General features: G+C 47.2%; 1 protein-coding gene across 5 annotated transcripts in view; it reads right to left on the reverse strand.

Annotated features, from left to right (window-relative positions):
• Nucleotides 1-15,446, reverse strand: part of ppp1r16a (protein phosphatase 1, regulatory subunit 16A) — an 86,596-nt gene extending 71,150 nt beyond the window's left edge. For 2 of the 5 annotated variants that reach the window (XM_059640782.1, XM_059640781.1), the window contains exon 1: nt 15,203-15,446. The gene's annotated coding sequence lies outside the window, so the exon portion shown is untranslated. Of the gene's footprint in view, nt 1-6,679; nt 6,794-14,584; nt 14,602-15,202 lie in introns of those variants that run through there. The other 3 variants (XM_059640793.1, XM_059640785.1, XM_059640798.1) reach the window with 2 other exon arrangements.
• Between the last annotated feature and the right edge of the window lie 372 nt (nt 15,447-15,818).

Raw genomic sequence — 15,818 nt, forward strand, 5'->3', positions numbered from 1 at the left:
GGTCAGTCCAGGGAAGACGGACAGGTCAAGGAGGTGGGATGAGGTTAGTAGGTAGGAGATGGAGGTGCGGCTTGGGGTGGGAGGAAGGGATGGGTGAGAGGAAAAACAGGTTAGGGAGGCAGAGACAGGTTGGACTGGTTTTGGGATGCAGTGGGTGGAGGGCAAGAGCTGGGCTGGTTGTGTGGTGCAGTGGGGGGAGGGGACGAACTGGACTGGTTTAGGGATGCGGTGGGGGAAGGGGAGATTTTGAAACTGGTGAAGTCCACATTGATACCATTAGGCTGCAGGGTTCCCAGGCGGAATAGGAGTTGCTGTTCCTGCAACCTTCAGGTGGGGCATCATTGTGGCAGTGCAGGAGGCCCATGATGGACATGTCATCTAAAGAATGGGAGGGGGAGTGGAAATGGTTTGCGACTGGGAGGTGCAGTTGTTTGTTGCGAACTGAGCGGAGGTGTTCTGCAAAGCGGTCTCCAAGCCTCCGCTTGGTTTCCCCAGTGTAGAGGAGGCCACACCGGGTACAGTGGATGCAGTATACCACATTGGCAGATGTGCAGGTGAACCTCTGCTTAATGTGGAATGTCATCTTGGGGCCTGGGATAGGGGGGAGGGAGGAGGTGTGGGGGCAAGTGTAGCACTTCCTGCGGTTGCAGGGGAAGGTGCCGGGTGTGGTGGGTTGGAGGGCAGTGTGGAGGGAACAAGGGAGTCACGGAGAGAGTGGTCTCTCCGGAAAGCAGACAGAGGCGGGGATGGAAAAATGTCTTGGGTGGTGGGGTCGGAATGTAAATGGCGGAAGTGTCGGAGGATGATGTGTTGTATCCGGAGGTTGGCAGGGTGGTGTGTGAGAACAAGGGGGATCCTCTTTGGGCGGTTGTGGCGGGGGCGGGGTGTGAGGGATGTGTTGCGGGAAATGCGGGAGACGCGGTCAAGGGCGTTCTCGATAACTGTGGGGGGAAAGTTGCGGTCCTTGAAGAACTTGGGCATCTGGGATGTGCGGGAGTGGAATGTCTTATCCTGGGAGCAGATGCAGCGGAGGCGGAGGAATTGGGAATAGGGGATGGAATTTTTGCAGGAGGGTGGGTGGGAGGAGGTGTATTCTAGGTAGCTGTGGGAGTCGGTGGGTTTGAAATGGACATCAGTTACAAGCTGGTTGCCTGAGATGGAGACTGAGAGGTCCAAGAAGGTGAGGGATGTGCTGGAGATGGCCCAGGTGAACTGAAGGTTGGGGTGGAAGGTGTTGGTGAAGTGGATGAACTGTTCGAGCTCCTCTGGGGAGCAAGAGGCGGCGCCGATACAGTCATCAATGTACCAGAGGAAGAGGTGGGGTTTGGGGCCTGTGTAGGTGCGGAAGAGGGACTGTTCCACGTAACGCACAAAGAGGCAGGCATAGCTGGGGCCCATGCGGGTGCCCATGGCCACCCCCTTAGTCTGTAGGAAGTGGGAGGAGTCAAAAGAGAAGTTGTTGAGGGTGAGGACGAGTTCGGCTAGGCGGATGAGGGTGTCGGTGGAGGGGGTTTGGCTAGGCGGATCATTGGTTACTCTAAGGACGTTGATTTGGGAGATACAGTGATGGTAATACAGCTGCATGTTAAGTGTGGTGGTTAGATTGTCTCTTATACAGTATTAAAGTCATACAGCAAAGTAACAGACCTTTCGGTACAACTTGTCCAGGCCAAGCATGTTTCACAAACTAAACCGTTTGCCTGCATTCGGCCTTCTAAATCTTACCTATCCATGTCTTTTAAACGTTGCAAACGTACCTGCTTCTACCACTTTCTCTGGCAGTCTATCCTACACATGAACTACCCTGTGAGAAAAAGTTGCCCCTCAGGTCTCTTTTAAACTAAGTGCCACTCACCTTAAAAACATACCCCTTAGATTTGAACTTCCCCTCCCGAGGGAAAGAACCTTTGCTACTTACATCATCTATGCCCCTCATGACTATATAAACTTCTATAAGGTCACCTCAACCTCCTACACGCCAGTAAAAAATCTTCCCAGCCTCTCCTTGTAACTCAAACCCTCTATTCCCAGCAACAACCTGGTAATTCTTTTCCAAATCCTGTCTAATTTCAGAGTATCCTTCCAATAAATAGCAAGGTGACCAGAACTGGACACAGTCCTTCAAAAGTGGTGCTCACCAATGTCTTGTACAACCTCAACATGACGTCCCAACTCCTATACCCAATGTTCTTAGCAATGAAGGTAAGTGTGTTAACTGCCTTCTTAACCATCCTGTCTACCCGTGACACAACTGTCAACAAACTATTTATCTGAACCCCAGGTCTCTCTGTTCAACACTATCCAGGACCCTACCATTAACTGTATAAGTCCTGCCCTTATTTGTTTTACTCAATTCAGTACCTTGGATTTATCCAAATTCTTATTGGAAATGGTCATAGCCTGGCATTTGTGTGGTGAGAATGTTACTTGCCACTTGTCAGGCCAAGCCTGAATCTTGCTGCATTTGAACACGGACTGCTTCAGTACCCGAGGAGTCGTGAATGGTGCTCAACACTGTACAATCATCAGCAAACATCCCCACTTCTGACCTTATGATGGACGGAAGATCATTGATGAAGCAGCTGAAGGTGATTGGGCCCAGGGCACTACCCTGAGGAATTCCTGCACAGACGTCCAGGAGCTGAGATGACTGACCTCCCACAACCATGACCATCTTCCTATAAGTCAGGTATGACTTCCCTGATACCCACTGATTCCAGTTTTGCTGAGGCCTCTTGATGCCACACTCAGTCAAATGCAGCCTTGATATCAAGGGCTGTCACTCTCACCTCATTCTCTGGAATTCAGCTCTTTTGTCCATGTTTGAACAAAAGCTGTAATGAAGTCAGGAGCTGAGTGGCTCTGGCGGAACCGAAACTGGGCGTCACTGAGCAGGTTATTGCTGAGCAGGAGCTGCTTGATAGCCCTGTTACTGACACCTTGCATCACGTTACTGATGGTCGAGAGGAGACTGATGGGATGGTAATTGGCCGGGTTGGAATTGTCCTGATGTGTGCAGGACATACCTGGGCAATTTTCCACATTGTTGGGTAGATGCCAGTGTTGTAACTGTACTCGAACAGCTTGGCTCAGGGAGCACAAGTCTTCAGTACTATTGCAGAATGTTGTCAGGGCCCATAGCTTTTGCAGTATCCAGTGTCTCCGACCGTTTCTTGACGAGTGTGGAATGAATCGAGTTGGCTGAAGACTAACATTTGCGATGATAGGGACCACAGGAGGAGGCTGAGATGGATCATTCACTTGGCGCTTCAGGCTGAAATTGCTGTGAAGGCTTCAGATTTGTTTTTGGCACTGATGTGTACAGTTTTGCACTACCTTCTGAAAAACCTCTCCATTCATGGACAATTAGGGACAGGCAACAAAGTGGTTCACATGTGGAATGAACTTCCTGATGAAGCGGTAGATTTGGGTACAATTACGTTTAAAAAAACATTTGGATGGATACATGAATAGGAAAGGTTTGGAGCGTCATTGGCCAGGATCAGGCAGGTGGGACTACTTTAGTTTGGGATTATGTTCGGCATACACTGCTTGGACCGAATGGTCTGTTTCCATGCTGTATGATTCTATGACTCTATAAATGTTAAGCAAAAAACTGTAAGCAAAGGAGCAGACCAAACGCTGCCCTTGCTCAAAATTCCATAAAGGGACAAAAAAAACCTCAGGCAAGATTAGAACCTGGCTGTCATCTCAGGGTGCCCTGCCCACATAAAGCTCAGGCACAAAAAGGTCCCGGGAGAGGGCAGCCGATGAACATATAACATATAACATAGAAACATACAGCACTGGAACAGGACTGTGGAAACTTGACCAACAACCCCAACTTCAGGGAAGGAAGCCGGCAATCAACAAACTAATAGCCACTACTTAATGACCATAAAGGAGACAGAATACGGGCCAGACTGGGGACATACTGTATTCAAGTAGCTACAATACTGTCTTTGAGGGGTTTGGATTGTAGTCTTTCTTTGTAATAGAATGGAGGAAAGCCAACTGGTCAATCACTGACTGTGCACTCTGAATGACTACAGACATCCCCCAAAAGGGGGCACAACCGGAAGCCATTCAACGCATTGCACAAGTTCTTTGAAAAAGCTGCACAAGGAGTCACAATGGGACTGTGCAGTTAAGACCACAATCAGATCAACCATGATCTTATAGGATGGGACAGCAGATTCAAAGGGCCAAATGGCCTACTCCTGCTCCTAACTCATAGGCTGTACATCACCAAACTAATCCCTGGGAGAGCCACAAGCCATGAGCTGCTCCAAGCTGACTTCACATCTTCCTCACAATCCCTTCACAAAATAATCCTCGTGTTTCCAGCAGAGTTGAACCGTGGACTACTATCACCACACACAATCGATCGACATATTGCATTGCATTTCACCCTCTTCACCAGTTAGCTACTTGCTCGTGTATTTGTTCAGAGATGTCCTCATCACCTATATTAATAATCTTGCGTTTAATTTGCACTTGGGAATAATGTTACTGAAGTCGCATTTCACCTTTCAGATACGAAATAATTGGCTTTCAATATTTGAAAAACCCTTGCCCATCTGACGTAGATTTTGCAAACAGCTGAAGTAGTCTCGTGTATTGGCTTAATCCCCTGCCAAACTCTTCCCCTGGCGATAAATACAATGAGCAATGCAGAAAAAGTTAATACATAGATCCCAGGAGGCTCAAATACTGGATGGACAGATGGAGTAAATGAAATGATTTACTGTCTGGGATCTGGGCTCTCGGCTACTGTACCTAGACCTGCATTGCAATGGTGACTGCAGGTCATACTACAGCCAGTTTACTGTCTGGGATCTGGGCTCTCGGCTACTGTACCTAGACCTGCATTGAAATGGTGACTGCATGTCATACCACAGCCAGTTTACTGTCTGGGATCTGGGCTCGCGGCTACTGTACCTAGACCTGCATTGAAATGGTGACTGCATGTCATACTACAGCCAGTTTACTGTATACAGAAGTAACAGACATGGCACTGGATTCACTGGGCGCGAGATGGCACTGAGTCCACACAACTCCTTGTGAGCTCCCTACAGCAGATCTAACTTTAACATTTCTTATAACCGTTCTCCACTTTTAAACTTAAATTCTAAATTTGTAAACATTCTAATTCTTTTTGATCTGTATATCCTTTCCTCAGCCTGATCCACCTGTAAACAAAGCTTTTCACTGTATTTTAGTACACATGACAATAAACAAAAATCAATCTATTCAATGCAACTTCTAAGTTATATTTTTCTTCCTGTCATGTTCGGGTTTCGCTTCCACAAATGGCAGAGCAAGAGGCTAATCTAAGACACGTGCTGGTATTTTCAGTGAGGTGTCACTGAAAGGACCCAGTTAGCCTCACGCTCAGGCTCAGAAGCCGGATTAACATTCGGAAGCAGATGAACACAGTCGATGCAGCATATGCAGCAGCCTCTGCCAACCAGTTTTGGTGCTCAAAGACTGAGTCCACTGGCTTTGCTGATCCAGCTGCAATAATCACTGAATCGCAACGGTTACAGCACAGGTCGAAGCTATTCAGCCGCGCTTACTACACCAGCAAACTGTAGAAGCAACCTACCATACCTTTTCTTCATAACCCCACACACTCTCTTTTTACCATTAATAATGCAATTGCCTGTTGAACGCCTCAACTGAAGCCTCACACACAGTCTCAGGCAGCGCATTCCAGATCTTAGCCACTTTGTGTCAAAAAGTTTTTCTGTAGGGCATTATTGCTTCTTTCGTCAATCACCATAAATCTGTGCATTCCCATTCCCAATATGGGAAATTCCCCGGTTATGTGCAATCCGTAAAGAAAACAGGATAATTATCAGCAAAGTCACAGAACGGGTCACCAAATGACGCCTACTGAGCGACGCAGTTCGGGTTCTGCCAGAACTGTTTGGCTTCATACCTTACAATCACCTTAATCAGGCACCAGGAGTGAGATACACAGCCCTCAACCTCAATTCAAGACAAGCTGCTGTCTGACTTCTGATGGTAGCTCATCAGGAGTGCCTGCCATTGTGCAGGCAGCAATGAAGGGAAGTGCAGTCAATCCACATAGTTAAACTATATTCATGGGATGTGGGTGCCACTGGCAGCTACAGTTCATTCCCAGTCAATCAATTCAACAAGTGCATCTTGTGAGACCACTCAAGAGGACCACACTAGTTTGGGAATCAATTGCGGTAAACATTTGGTCACAACACTTCCACAATTAAACGTAACATTTCTAATGAGGGACAAGGACTCACTTCAGACCTTGCCCAGGATTCTGACATGGTGGTGATAAAGGGATGCTGAGCCACAAACATGATATGACTGATAGTGTGTCACTGATTCTCACACACATAGTTATTTAGGGAGGCAATGTGCACACAGCAAGACTCCACAAATAGCAATCTGATAAATTAGTGGATCTCTATGCAATGTTTCACATGAGATAAGCATTGGATAAACATCTAGGTGTAGCTTTATAATTATATGCTACTGGGCAGGCTCAGGCCAGCATGAGCATGAACACTGACAAACAACTTAGAAAGACAGCCTCGGAAAACTGAAGAGAGACACACAGAGATTACCGTGACGCTGTACAGTGCGCATCTCTTCCATCTTTTACAGCAGAGTCTGTAAAGATGTCTCCTACCTGGAAGGAGATGAGGGCAATTATGCACCAGCAATGCTCTGGCAATACAGTTCTGCTTCCAGGAGTGAGAGGAGAACCAGTCTCTTGCTCAGTGTAGGTGTTCCCTGATCAAATACACCGCAGACTCAGTTCACAAGTGTGCACTGCCAGTGACGGCTGGAGGTAGAGCAGGGTGTGGCACTGTTTACCATCATTGGTCAGATGAGTTGTATGACTCAATGGAAAAGTTCCTTTACAATGAAAGAAAACCTTTGTATAAACACATCATTGACAAGTTGAACCAATTGTAAAAGGCCAACTTGTTAAACAAAGGTGTCCACGTTAAATATGAACTTGTCTTTACAGCACCCAATCATCAGAACCCTCACAAAGGTAGCTGGGAATGGTTAAGACATACTGCTCTTCGAATCATAGAATTCCTACACTATGGCCACTCAGCCCAATTAGCCCACACAGATCCACGCCTCTGCGTGATCCCCGTAACCCTGCATTTGTTATGGCTAACGCACCTAACCTACACATTGCTAGACACCATGCGAAAATTTAGCATGGCCACTCCATCCAGCCTGCACGTCTTTGGACTGTGGGAGGAAACCCACCCAGACAAAGGGAGAACGTGCAAACTCCACACGGACAGTTGCTGGAGGATGGAATCGAACCAGGGTCCCTGTTGTGGTAAAACAGCAGCACTAACCACTGAGCCACCTCACTGTGGCCTCCAGCACATCCCCTGAATGAACTAAACCAAAAACAATCCACTCCACTGGGTTTATATGGGTGTTTATATTCCAAACATGCCTTTTTCCCTCAAGTAAGCATCAAATCTCCTCTTACAAATAGTAGCGCTCCCCTTCAACCCCTCCACTCAGTTTGACTTCAAAGGTTGACGAGATGTGGGTGAGCCAACATATCTTTAATACCAAGTTATCCTCAAGAAGGTGGGGGTGAGTTAGCTTCTTGAACCACTGCAGTCCATGTGCTGTAGGTTGGCCCACAATGCCCTGAGGGAGGAAATTCCAGGGTGTTGACCCAGTGGCAATGAAAGAACGGCGACATATTGCCAAGTCAGGAGGGTGAGTGGCTTGGAGGGAAACATACAGTTAGTAGTGCCCCTGTGTATCTGCTGCCCTTGTCCTTCTAGACATAAGTTTGGCTTTGGAAGGAGCTGTCGAATGAGCCTCAGTGAATTTCTGCAGCAATGGGATTCACTGCTGCCACTGCGCATTGCTGGTGGAGGGGATGAATACTGAAGTTGGTGGGCAAGGTGCCAGTCAAGCAAACTGCTTTGTGAAGCTTCTTCTGTGTTGTTGGGGCAGCATCCATCCAGGCAAGTGGGGAGTATTCCATCACACTCCTGCCTTGGGCTTTGTAGATGGTGGGAGACACTCCGGGGAGTCGGGAGGTGAGTTACTCGCCACAGTATTCCTAGCTTCTGGCCTGTTTTTTGTTTTAAATTCAATTGGGGGTGTTGCTGGCTTGTCCCTAGTTGTGTTTGAGAAGGTGAGCTGCCTTTCTGAAATGTAGCACGAGTGCTGTAGACACTAAGTTTATGTGGCAAGTCTAGCTGAGTTTCTGGTCAATGGTAATCCCCAGAAGGGTGATGGTGGGGGGATTCAGTGATGGTAATTCCATTGAATGCATTAGTTAGATTCTCTCTTCTTGGAAATGGTATTTGCCTTTGGCAAACGTTACTTGTCACTTTTCAGCTCAAGCCTGGATATTGTCCAGATTTTGTTGCATTGGAAACGGACTCCTTTAGTTGTATCTGCAAAGTTACAAATAACATTAGGTGTTGTGTAATCACCACATTTAATGTGATTGGCAAGAAGTAATGAGCTCAGGGGAATTTTCTCTTGAGGTCGAGTGGCCTGTTCCCACATTGTAGGGATTCAACGAGCAGTATGCCTTACCCATCCCCAGCTACCTTTCTCAGCCCATTAAAATGTCCCCCTGTTTGGCTCCCACACCAGCATGATAAGGTGACTTCACACAGTACAGGGAATGCACAGTAAATGTTAGCCTTGCCATGGGCACCCACATCCTTCAAGTTTGTTTTTTAAAACATTCATTCTCAGGGTGAAAATAAAACAAAATCTCAGTTCCTTTCTTGAAGCTTTCCTGAAGTTTTCAGGTGGATCTTGGACCTTGATTCAATGAAATTAAAAGAGACACTTTGCTCTTGGAGTTTATGACTGACAGAAGTACAATAATTTCCCCAGCTCAGTTAAACATCAGCACAAATGCAGCAGCGATAGGGATCTTAATCCGAGCCAAGGATTCGGGTGAAATCTAACTCAGCAACCTGGAAAGTTTCATTACCATTAACAGAGTCGAGCTTACAGTTGCAAAATCGCTCCATGGTGCCTGATTGCATATCTTCATAGCACTGCAGATGCCCTAGGCTACTGTTACACTGAGGATTATAATGGGCTGCTGCAATTAACAAACATACCAATGTACTGACATAACAAGGTGTAGAGCTGGATGAACACGGCAGGCCAAACAGCATCAGAGGAGTGGGAAAGCTGACGTTTCGGGTCCGGACCTTTCTTCAGGGTCTAGACCCGAAACGTCAGCTTTCCCGCTCCTCTGATGCTGCTTGGCCTGCTGCGTTCATCCAGCTCTACACCTTGTTATCTCAGATTCTCCAGCATCAGCAGTTCCTACTATCTCTGATAGCAATGTACAGCACACTTTTGCTGCATTGGTAATTCAGAGAGGGCAGGAGTTCAATACCCGCATAAAAATTTGAAAATAACCTAGAACTGAAAAGCTACTCTCGTTGAAGCAGAAAGCAGAATTAGGCCATTCAGCCCATAGATTCTGCTCTGCCATTTGATCATGGCTGATATGTTTCTCAAACCCATTCTCCTGCCTTCTCCCCATTATCCTTGATCCTATTACTAATCAAGAGCATATTTATCTTTGTCCTAAATACAGTCAATGATTTGGTCTCCACAAATCACTGCGGCAATAAATTCTGTAGATTAACCATCCTCTGAATGAAGAAATTCCTCCTCATTCAGTTCTAAATGGACGTCCCTTCACGCCAAGGCTGTGCACTTGGGCACTAGTCTCTGCTACTAGCGGAAACATCTTCTCCAAGCCCACACTATTCAGGCCGTTCAGTATTCTATAAGTTTCAATCAGATACCGCCTCATCCCTCTAAACTGCATTGAGCACAGAGTCCTTAACCACACCTCATGTGACAAGCTATATATCCCCAGGATCATTCTTGCAAACCTCCTCTGGACCTCCTCCAAGGCCAGCATATCCTTCCTTGGATACAGGGCCCAAAACACTTATTTGAACAGAAGGTCAGTGACCAGCTGGCAGGAGAATTCACAGACATCTTTAACCTCTCCTTTCTACAATCTAATGTCCCCACCTGCTTCAAGGAGGCCACCATCATCCTGGTGCCAGAGACTGCAGTGTCTCCTCCCCCAATGAGTTGTTTACTTGTCGACCATTATTCAGGAGTGAATGTGGGACTTTACAGCTTTGCTCTGATCCATAGGAACATATTTATAAAGGATCTTTAACAATAACTTACACTTTTACAGCAGCTTTAGTGTAGTAGAACATCCTGATACAACTTGCAGAAGTGTCTAACACCCACAAAAAAATAAGACCCTATACAGACAACAAATAAAACGAATGTTATCTACAAAATACCTTGCAAGAACTGTGACAAACACTACATTGGACAAACTGGCAGGAAGCTAGCCACCAGGATACATGAACATCAACTAGCAACAAAACGACAGGACCCACTATCACTCGTATCCTTACATACAGATGGGGAAGGACACCACTTTGATTGGGACAACACATCCATCCTAGGACAAGCCAAACTGAGACACGCACGAGAATTCCTAGAAGCATGGCATTCCAACCGGAACTCCATCAACAAACACATTGATTTGGAGCCAATCTACCATCCCCTGAGAAAAAGAACAGGAAATGACATCACCAACGCAAGGAAACCTAAACAGATAAATAGAAAGTGGGACATAACACCAGCGCTTCGTCGGAGCCTCACTGATGACGTTACCTAGAATGGTGACGAAACGTCTGAAAACTAACCTTCCAGCTCAGCGAGCAAACTCACATCCAGACTGCAGTGTACTTGGATCTGCATGGCAAAGCAGGGCTGAATCAGCACAGCTTCATCAAGGGAGATCATACCTGACAAATCTGTTGTTTTCTAAATTGAGCGAGAGCTTCGCTACTCTCAAGCACAAACGCACTTAGGAGTCTCAGTTCAGGATTCTTCTACTGCACAGCTTGTCCTTGCAGTTAGAAAGACAAATGCAACGCTTACAGGACTAGAAATGCAAGGGTATAAATGTACTGTTAAGGCTGCATTCGGCTCTGGTCATATTTAGATATTGTGAACAGCTTTGGGCCCACTATCTAAGATGTGCAGCATTGTAGCAGGTCCAGTAGAGGTTTACAAGCATGATACCAAGGGTTGATGAGCTTGTCATGTGAAGGGTCTGTACTTGATGGAGTTGAGAAGGATGAGGGGGAATCTGATTGAAACTTACAGAATACTGAGAGGCCTGGATAGAGTGGGCTTGGAGAAGAGTTTCCACTAGTTGCAGTGGCTAGGACCCAAGTGAACAGCCTCAGAGTGAAAGGACTATGCTTTAGCAATGAGACAAGGAAGAATTTCTTTGTCCAGAGTGTGGTCAACCCGAGAGACTCATTGCCACAAAGGACTGCAGAGGCCAAGTTTATTCAGTGTATTTAAGACTGAGATAGATAGGGTCTTGATTGTTAAAGGGATGAAGGGGCATCGGGAGAAGGCAGGAGAATTGGGTTAAGCCATGATCAAATGGTGAGGCAGATTCAATGGGCCAAAAGGTCTAATTTTGCTCCAATATCCTATACTCTCAGATTCACTACCCTCAGAAGAAATTTCTTCTCACCTCTGTCTTAAACAGAAGGCACCTTATCCTGAGATGATGCCCTCTGCTCCTAGACTTTCTCAGAAGGGGAAACACCCTCTCTGCATCTACAATGTTCAGCTCCCTAAGTCTCGTGTATTTCAGCAAGGTCACCTCTTATTCTTCTCGACTCCAATGGCCCAAAATACTCAAATTCTTCTCAAAAGTCTGATTCTCCATACCCAGAATCAACCAAGTGAACCTTCTCTCACCACCTCCAATGTCATTATACAATTTCTCAGATAAAGGAACCAAAGGTCTTTTGTTTAAACCTCTGCCTGGTAGCCAACTAGCCTAGAAATTTCCCCCCGATACCCATCGATTCCAGTTTTGCTGGGGCTCCTTGATGCCACTCGGTCGAATGCAGCCTTGATATCAAGGGCTGTCACTCTCACCTCACCCTCTGGAATTCAGCTCTTTGGTCCATGTTTGAACGGAGGCTGTAATGAGGTCAGGAGCCAAGTGGCCCTGGCGGAACCCACACTGGGCGTCACTGAGCAGGAGCTGTTTGATAGCCTTGTTACTGACACCTTCCATCACTTTACTGAGGATCAAGAGGAGACTGATGGGGCGGTAACCGGTCGGGTTGGATTTGTCCTTCTGTGCGTGTGCAGGACATACCTGGGCAATATTTCACGTTTTCAGCTAGATATCAGTGTTGTAACTGTACTGGGACAGCTTGGCTCGGGGAGCGGGCAAGTTCTGGAGCACAAGTCTTCAATATTATTGCTAGAATGTTGTCAGGGCCCACTGCCTCCAACCGTTTCTTGATATCGTGTGGAGTCAATTGAATTGGCTGAAGACTGGTATTTGTGATGCTGGAGACCACTGGAGGAGGACAAAATGGATCATCTACTCGGCACTTTTGGCAGAAAATTGCTGCGAATGATTCGGCGTTGTCTCTCCACTTGTATGTTGCATTATTTCCATATTTGAGGATGGGGTCACTGGTGGAGTCTCCTCCCCCAATGAGTTGTTTATTTGTCGACCATTATTCAGGAATGAATGTGGCTGGACTTTACAGCTTTGCTCTGATCCATAAGAACATATTTATAAAAGGATCTTTAACAATAACTTACACTTTTACAGCAGCTTTAGTGTAGTAGAACATCCTGATACAACTTGCAGAAGTGTCTAACACCCACAAATCTTAGAAGTGTTACTGGTATACCCTCCACAAAGTACAGCAACTAAACGCTCTGCCCTAAATCTTAAGCCTAAATTACTAAGCCACAATGCCAAACCTTCACTATGACACTTACAAATAGACTGAGCCCAGGCTGTAAGCAATTTACCCCCCTCAACCCTCCCCAGAAACCACCAGCTAGGTAACAAATTTTGACCAGTGGCCCTTGTCCCTGTTATTTTCCAGAGCAGCCTGAGGGAGACTGCAGTGGGAGTTGGAATGGTTAAGAGAGATAATAATGTTGTAACTTAACAAGACCAGTTTTAGTCGATTTTTATCTGATGACTTTTTAAAACTTGTCCATTGGACATTTACTGCCCATCCCCAATTGCCGTTGAATGGAATGACTCGTTCGACCATTTCAGATGGTGGTTAAAAATTAACCACAATGCTGTGGGTCTGGAGTCATATATAGACCAGGCTGGGTACAGACAGCAGATTTCCTTCCCAAAGGACATCAGTGAACCAGGTAGATTCTTAACAATAATCAACAGTTTGTTCATAGTTGTTATAGAAACCTATAAAATTTTAACAAGATTTGACAGGGTAAATGCAGAAAGGCCATTAGAACACAACAAATAGAAGCAGGAGTTAAGATAACAAAGTGTGGAGCTGGATGAACACAGCAGGCCAAGCAGCAGGCCACATGCTCCTGAGATGCTGCTGGGCCTGCTGTGTTCATCCAGCTCCACACTTTGTTATCTTGGGTTATCCAGCATCTGCAGCTCCCATTATCATAGAAGCAGGAGTTAGTCATCTAGCCCTTCGAGCCTGCTCCACCATTCAATAAGATCATGGCTGATCCTTTTATGGGCTCAACTCCACTCACCCGTCCACTCACCATAATCCCTAATTCCTTCACCGTTCAAAAATCTATCTTTACCTTAAAAACATTCACCAAGGAGCCTCAACTGCTTGACTGGGCAGGGAATGCCACTGACTCACAACATTGTGAAGAAGCTTCTCCCCAACACAGTCCTAACTCTGTTCCCCCCTAATTGTGAGGCTCTACCCCCTAGTTCTACTTTCACCCACCCGTGGAAACAACTTCCCTGCTTCTGTCTTGTCTATTCCCTTCACAATTTTATGTGTTTCAATAAAATTCCACCCTCATTCTTGTGAACTCCAATGAGCATAGTCCCAGTCGGCTCATTCACTTCATAAGTGAACCCTCTCAAGTCTGGAATCAACCGAGTGAATCTCCTCTGCACCCCCTCCAGTGCCAGTACATCCTTTCTCAAGTAAGGAGACCAAAACTGCACACAGTACTCCAGGTGTTCCAGGCGTGCATCAAGTCCAGTACCAAGGATGACAGTCAAATGATTTGGGGTGGGCCATTTAGGGCCGAGATGAGAATTGCCTTCCCCCAAGAGAGCGGGGAGCCTGTAGAATTCTCTGCCACAGAAACCAATCGAAGCCAAAACACTGAATGTTTTCAAGGAGGAGTTGGATATGGTTCTTAAGGCTGAAGGGGTCGAAGCGGGAACAGGGGACTGAGTCAGACGGTCAACAGTGATCATGAGATGGTAGGAACTGCAGATGCTGGCGAATCTGAGATAACAAGGTGTGGAGCTGGATGGACACAGCAGGCCAAGCAGCGTCAGAGGAGCAGGAAGGCATTTCTGGAGAAGGGTCTAGGTCCGAACCATCAGCCTTTCCTGCTCCTCTGACGCTGCTTGTCCTGCTGTGTCCATCCAGCTCCACACCTTGTCACCTCGGCAGGGATCAGCAGGGATCTGGCTTGATTTATTTGGGCTCACACGTACCTTGTTACAACCTGCAGCGAGAGGCGCTGCGTGGCACCAGCTAAAAACACAGAAGAATAAACCGAGAGGCACAAGTCCCCTTCGCTGCTGCTGGCCAGCCTTCGGCGCCCCCCCCGAGTCCTGGATGGACGTGGCCAATGGAAACACCGCCAACCGGGTGCCCCAAGCCAGCCCACTGAATGGGACAGCACGGTCAAAGGGCTGAATGGCCTCCTGCTGCTATTTCCGACGTTTCTGTGAATCCATGCCCACTCCCCACGCCCCCCCCCCCCCGGGTGCTGGGCCTGAGGTTCTGGATCGTTAGATTATATAAAATAAAATAAAATAATATAAAATAAAATAAAATAATATAAAATAAAATAAAATAATATAAAATAAAAGATAAAATAAACAGAAAGGGCTGGAGGGGCTCAGCAGGTCCGGCAGCTCCGGGGAGGGGAGTCCGGGGGAACCTGAATCAGAGCTCGGCATCATTACCGACCCCGACCCCCCTCAGAGCCAGTAACGTTCCCCGGGGGTAAGGAGCCACTGCACCGGGAATGGGGGGGGGGGGGGGGGGCTTCACGACCACGACCACGACCACGACCCCGATCCCCATCCCCATCCCCCGATACTCACGGCGCTCCGCCCCAGCCGCTCTCGAGCTCTCCGGCCTCACGCAGCTCCGCTCCAGACGCGGGGCCTAGGCCTCAGGCTACACCGACTCCCGTTTCCCTGGCAACCGCCGCCTGGAGACCCCGCCCCCTCCCCGGAAGCCTCCGGTTTAATTTTTCACAGGAAACTCGGATGTTATTTTGAACCGTCACTTTCTTCCCGCTTCCCGCTGGAAATAAGCACAGGTTTGATCATTTACGGTCGGCAAAATCCATCAACTTTTGTTGAGCCGACTTTCACCTCTGACCCCCCCCGCGGCGCGTCTCCTAGCAACGCGTTAATGCCGTCCAACAAATCAAGTGAATTATTTATCGTTAATAAAGATTTTATTTTACAAACTGTCTTATCTGTTCAGTGGTGCAGCATTCCAGTGATTATTTATTTTAGTTTTGACGGACTGCAGGGGCCGCCTGCGAGGTCACGGGAGGGTCGGTTGGCAAGGCGACCGTCGTCATGGCGGCGTCCTTGGTAACTGGTGCCGATGATGACGGCGGCGTAAGGGGGTTACGGCGGGGTCAACCTTTAAAGGGGCTCAGCCTTTAAAGGGGCTCTTCAAGCACCTACCTGTCGGCGGATGGAA

Source organism: Stegostoma tigrinum, chromosome 2 (assembly GCF_030684315.1).
Source record: "Stegostoma tigrinum isolate sSteTig4 chromosome 2, sSteTig4.hap1, whole genome shotgun sequence".
NCBI lineage: Eukaryota > Metazoa > Chordata > Chondrichthyes > Orectolobiformes > Stegostomatidae > Stegostoma > Stegostoma tigrinum.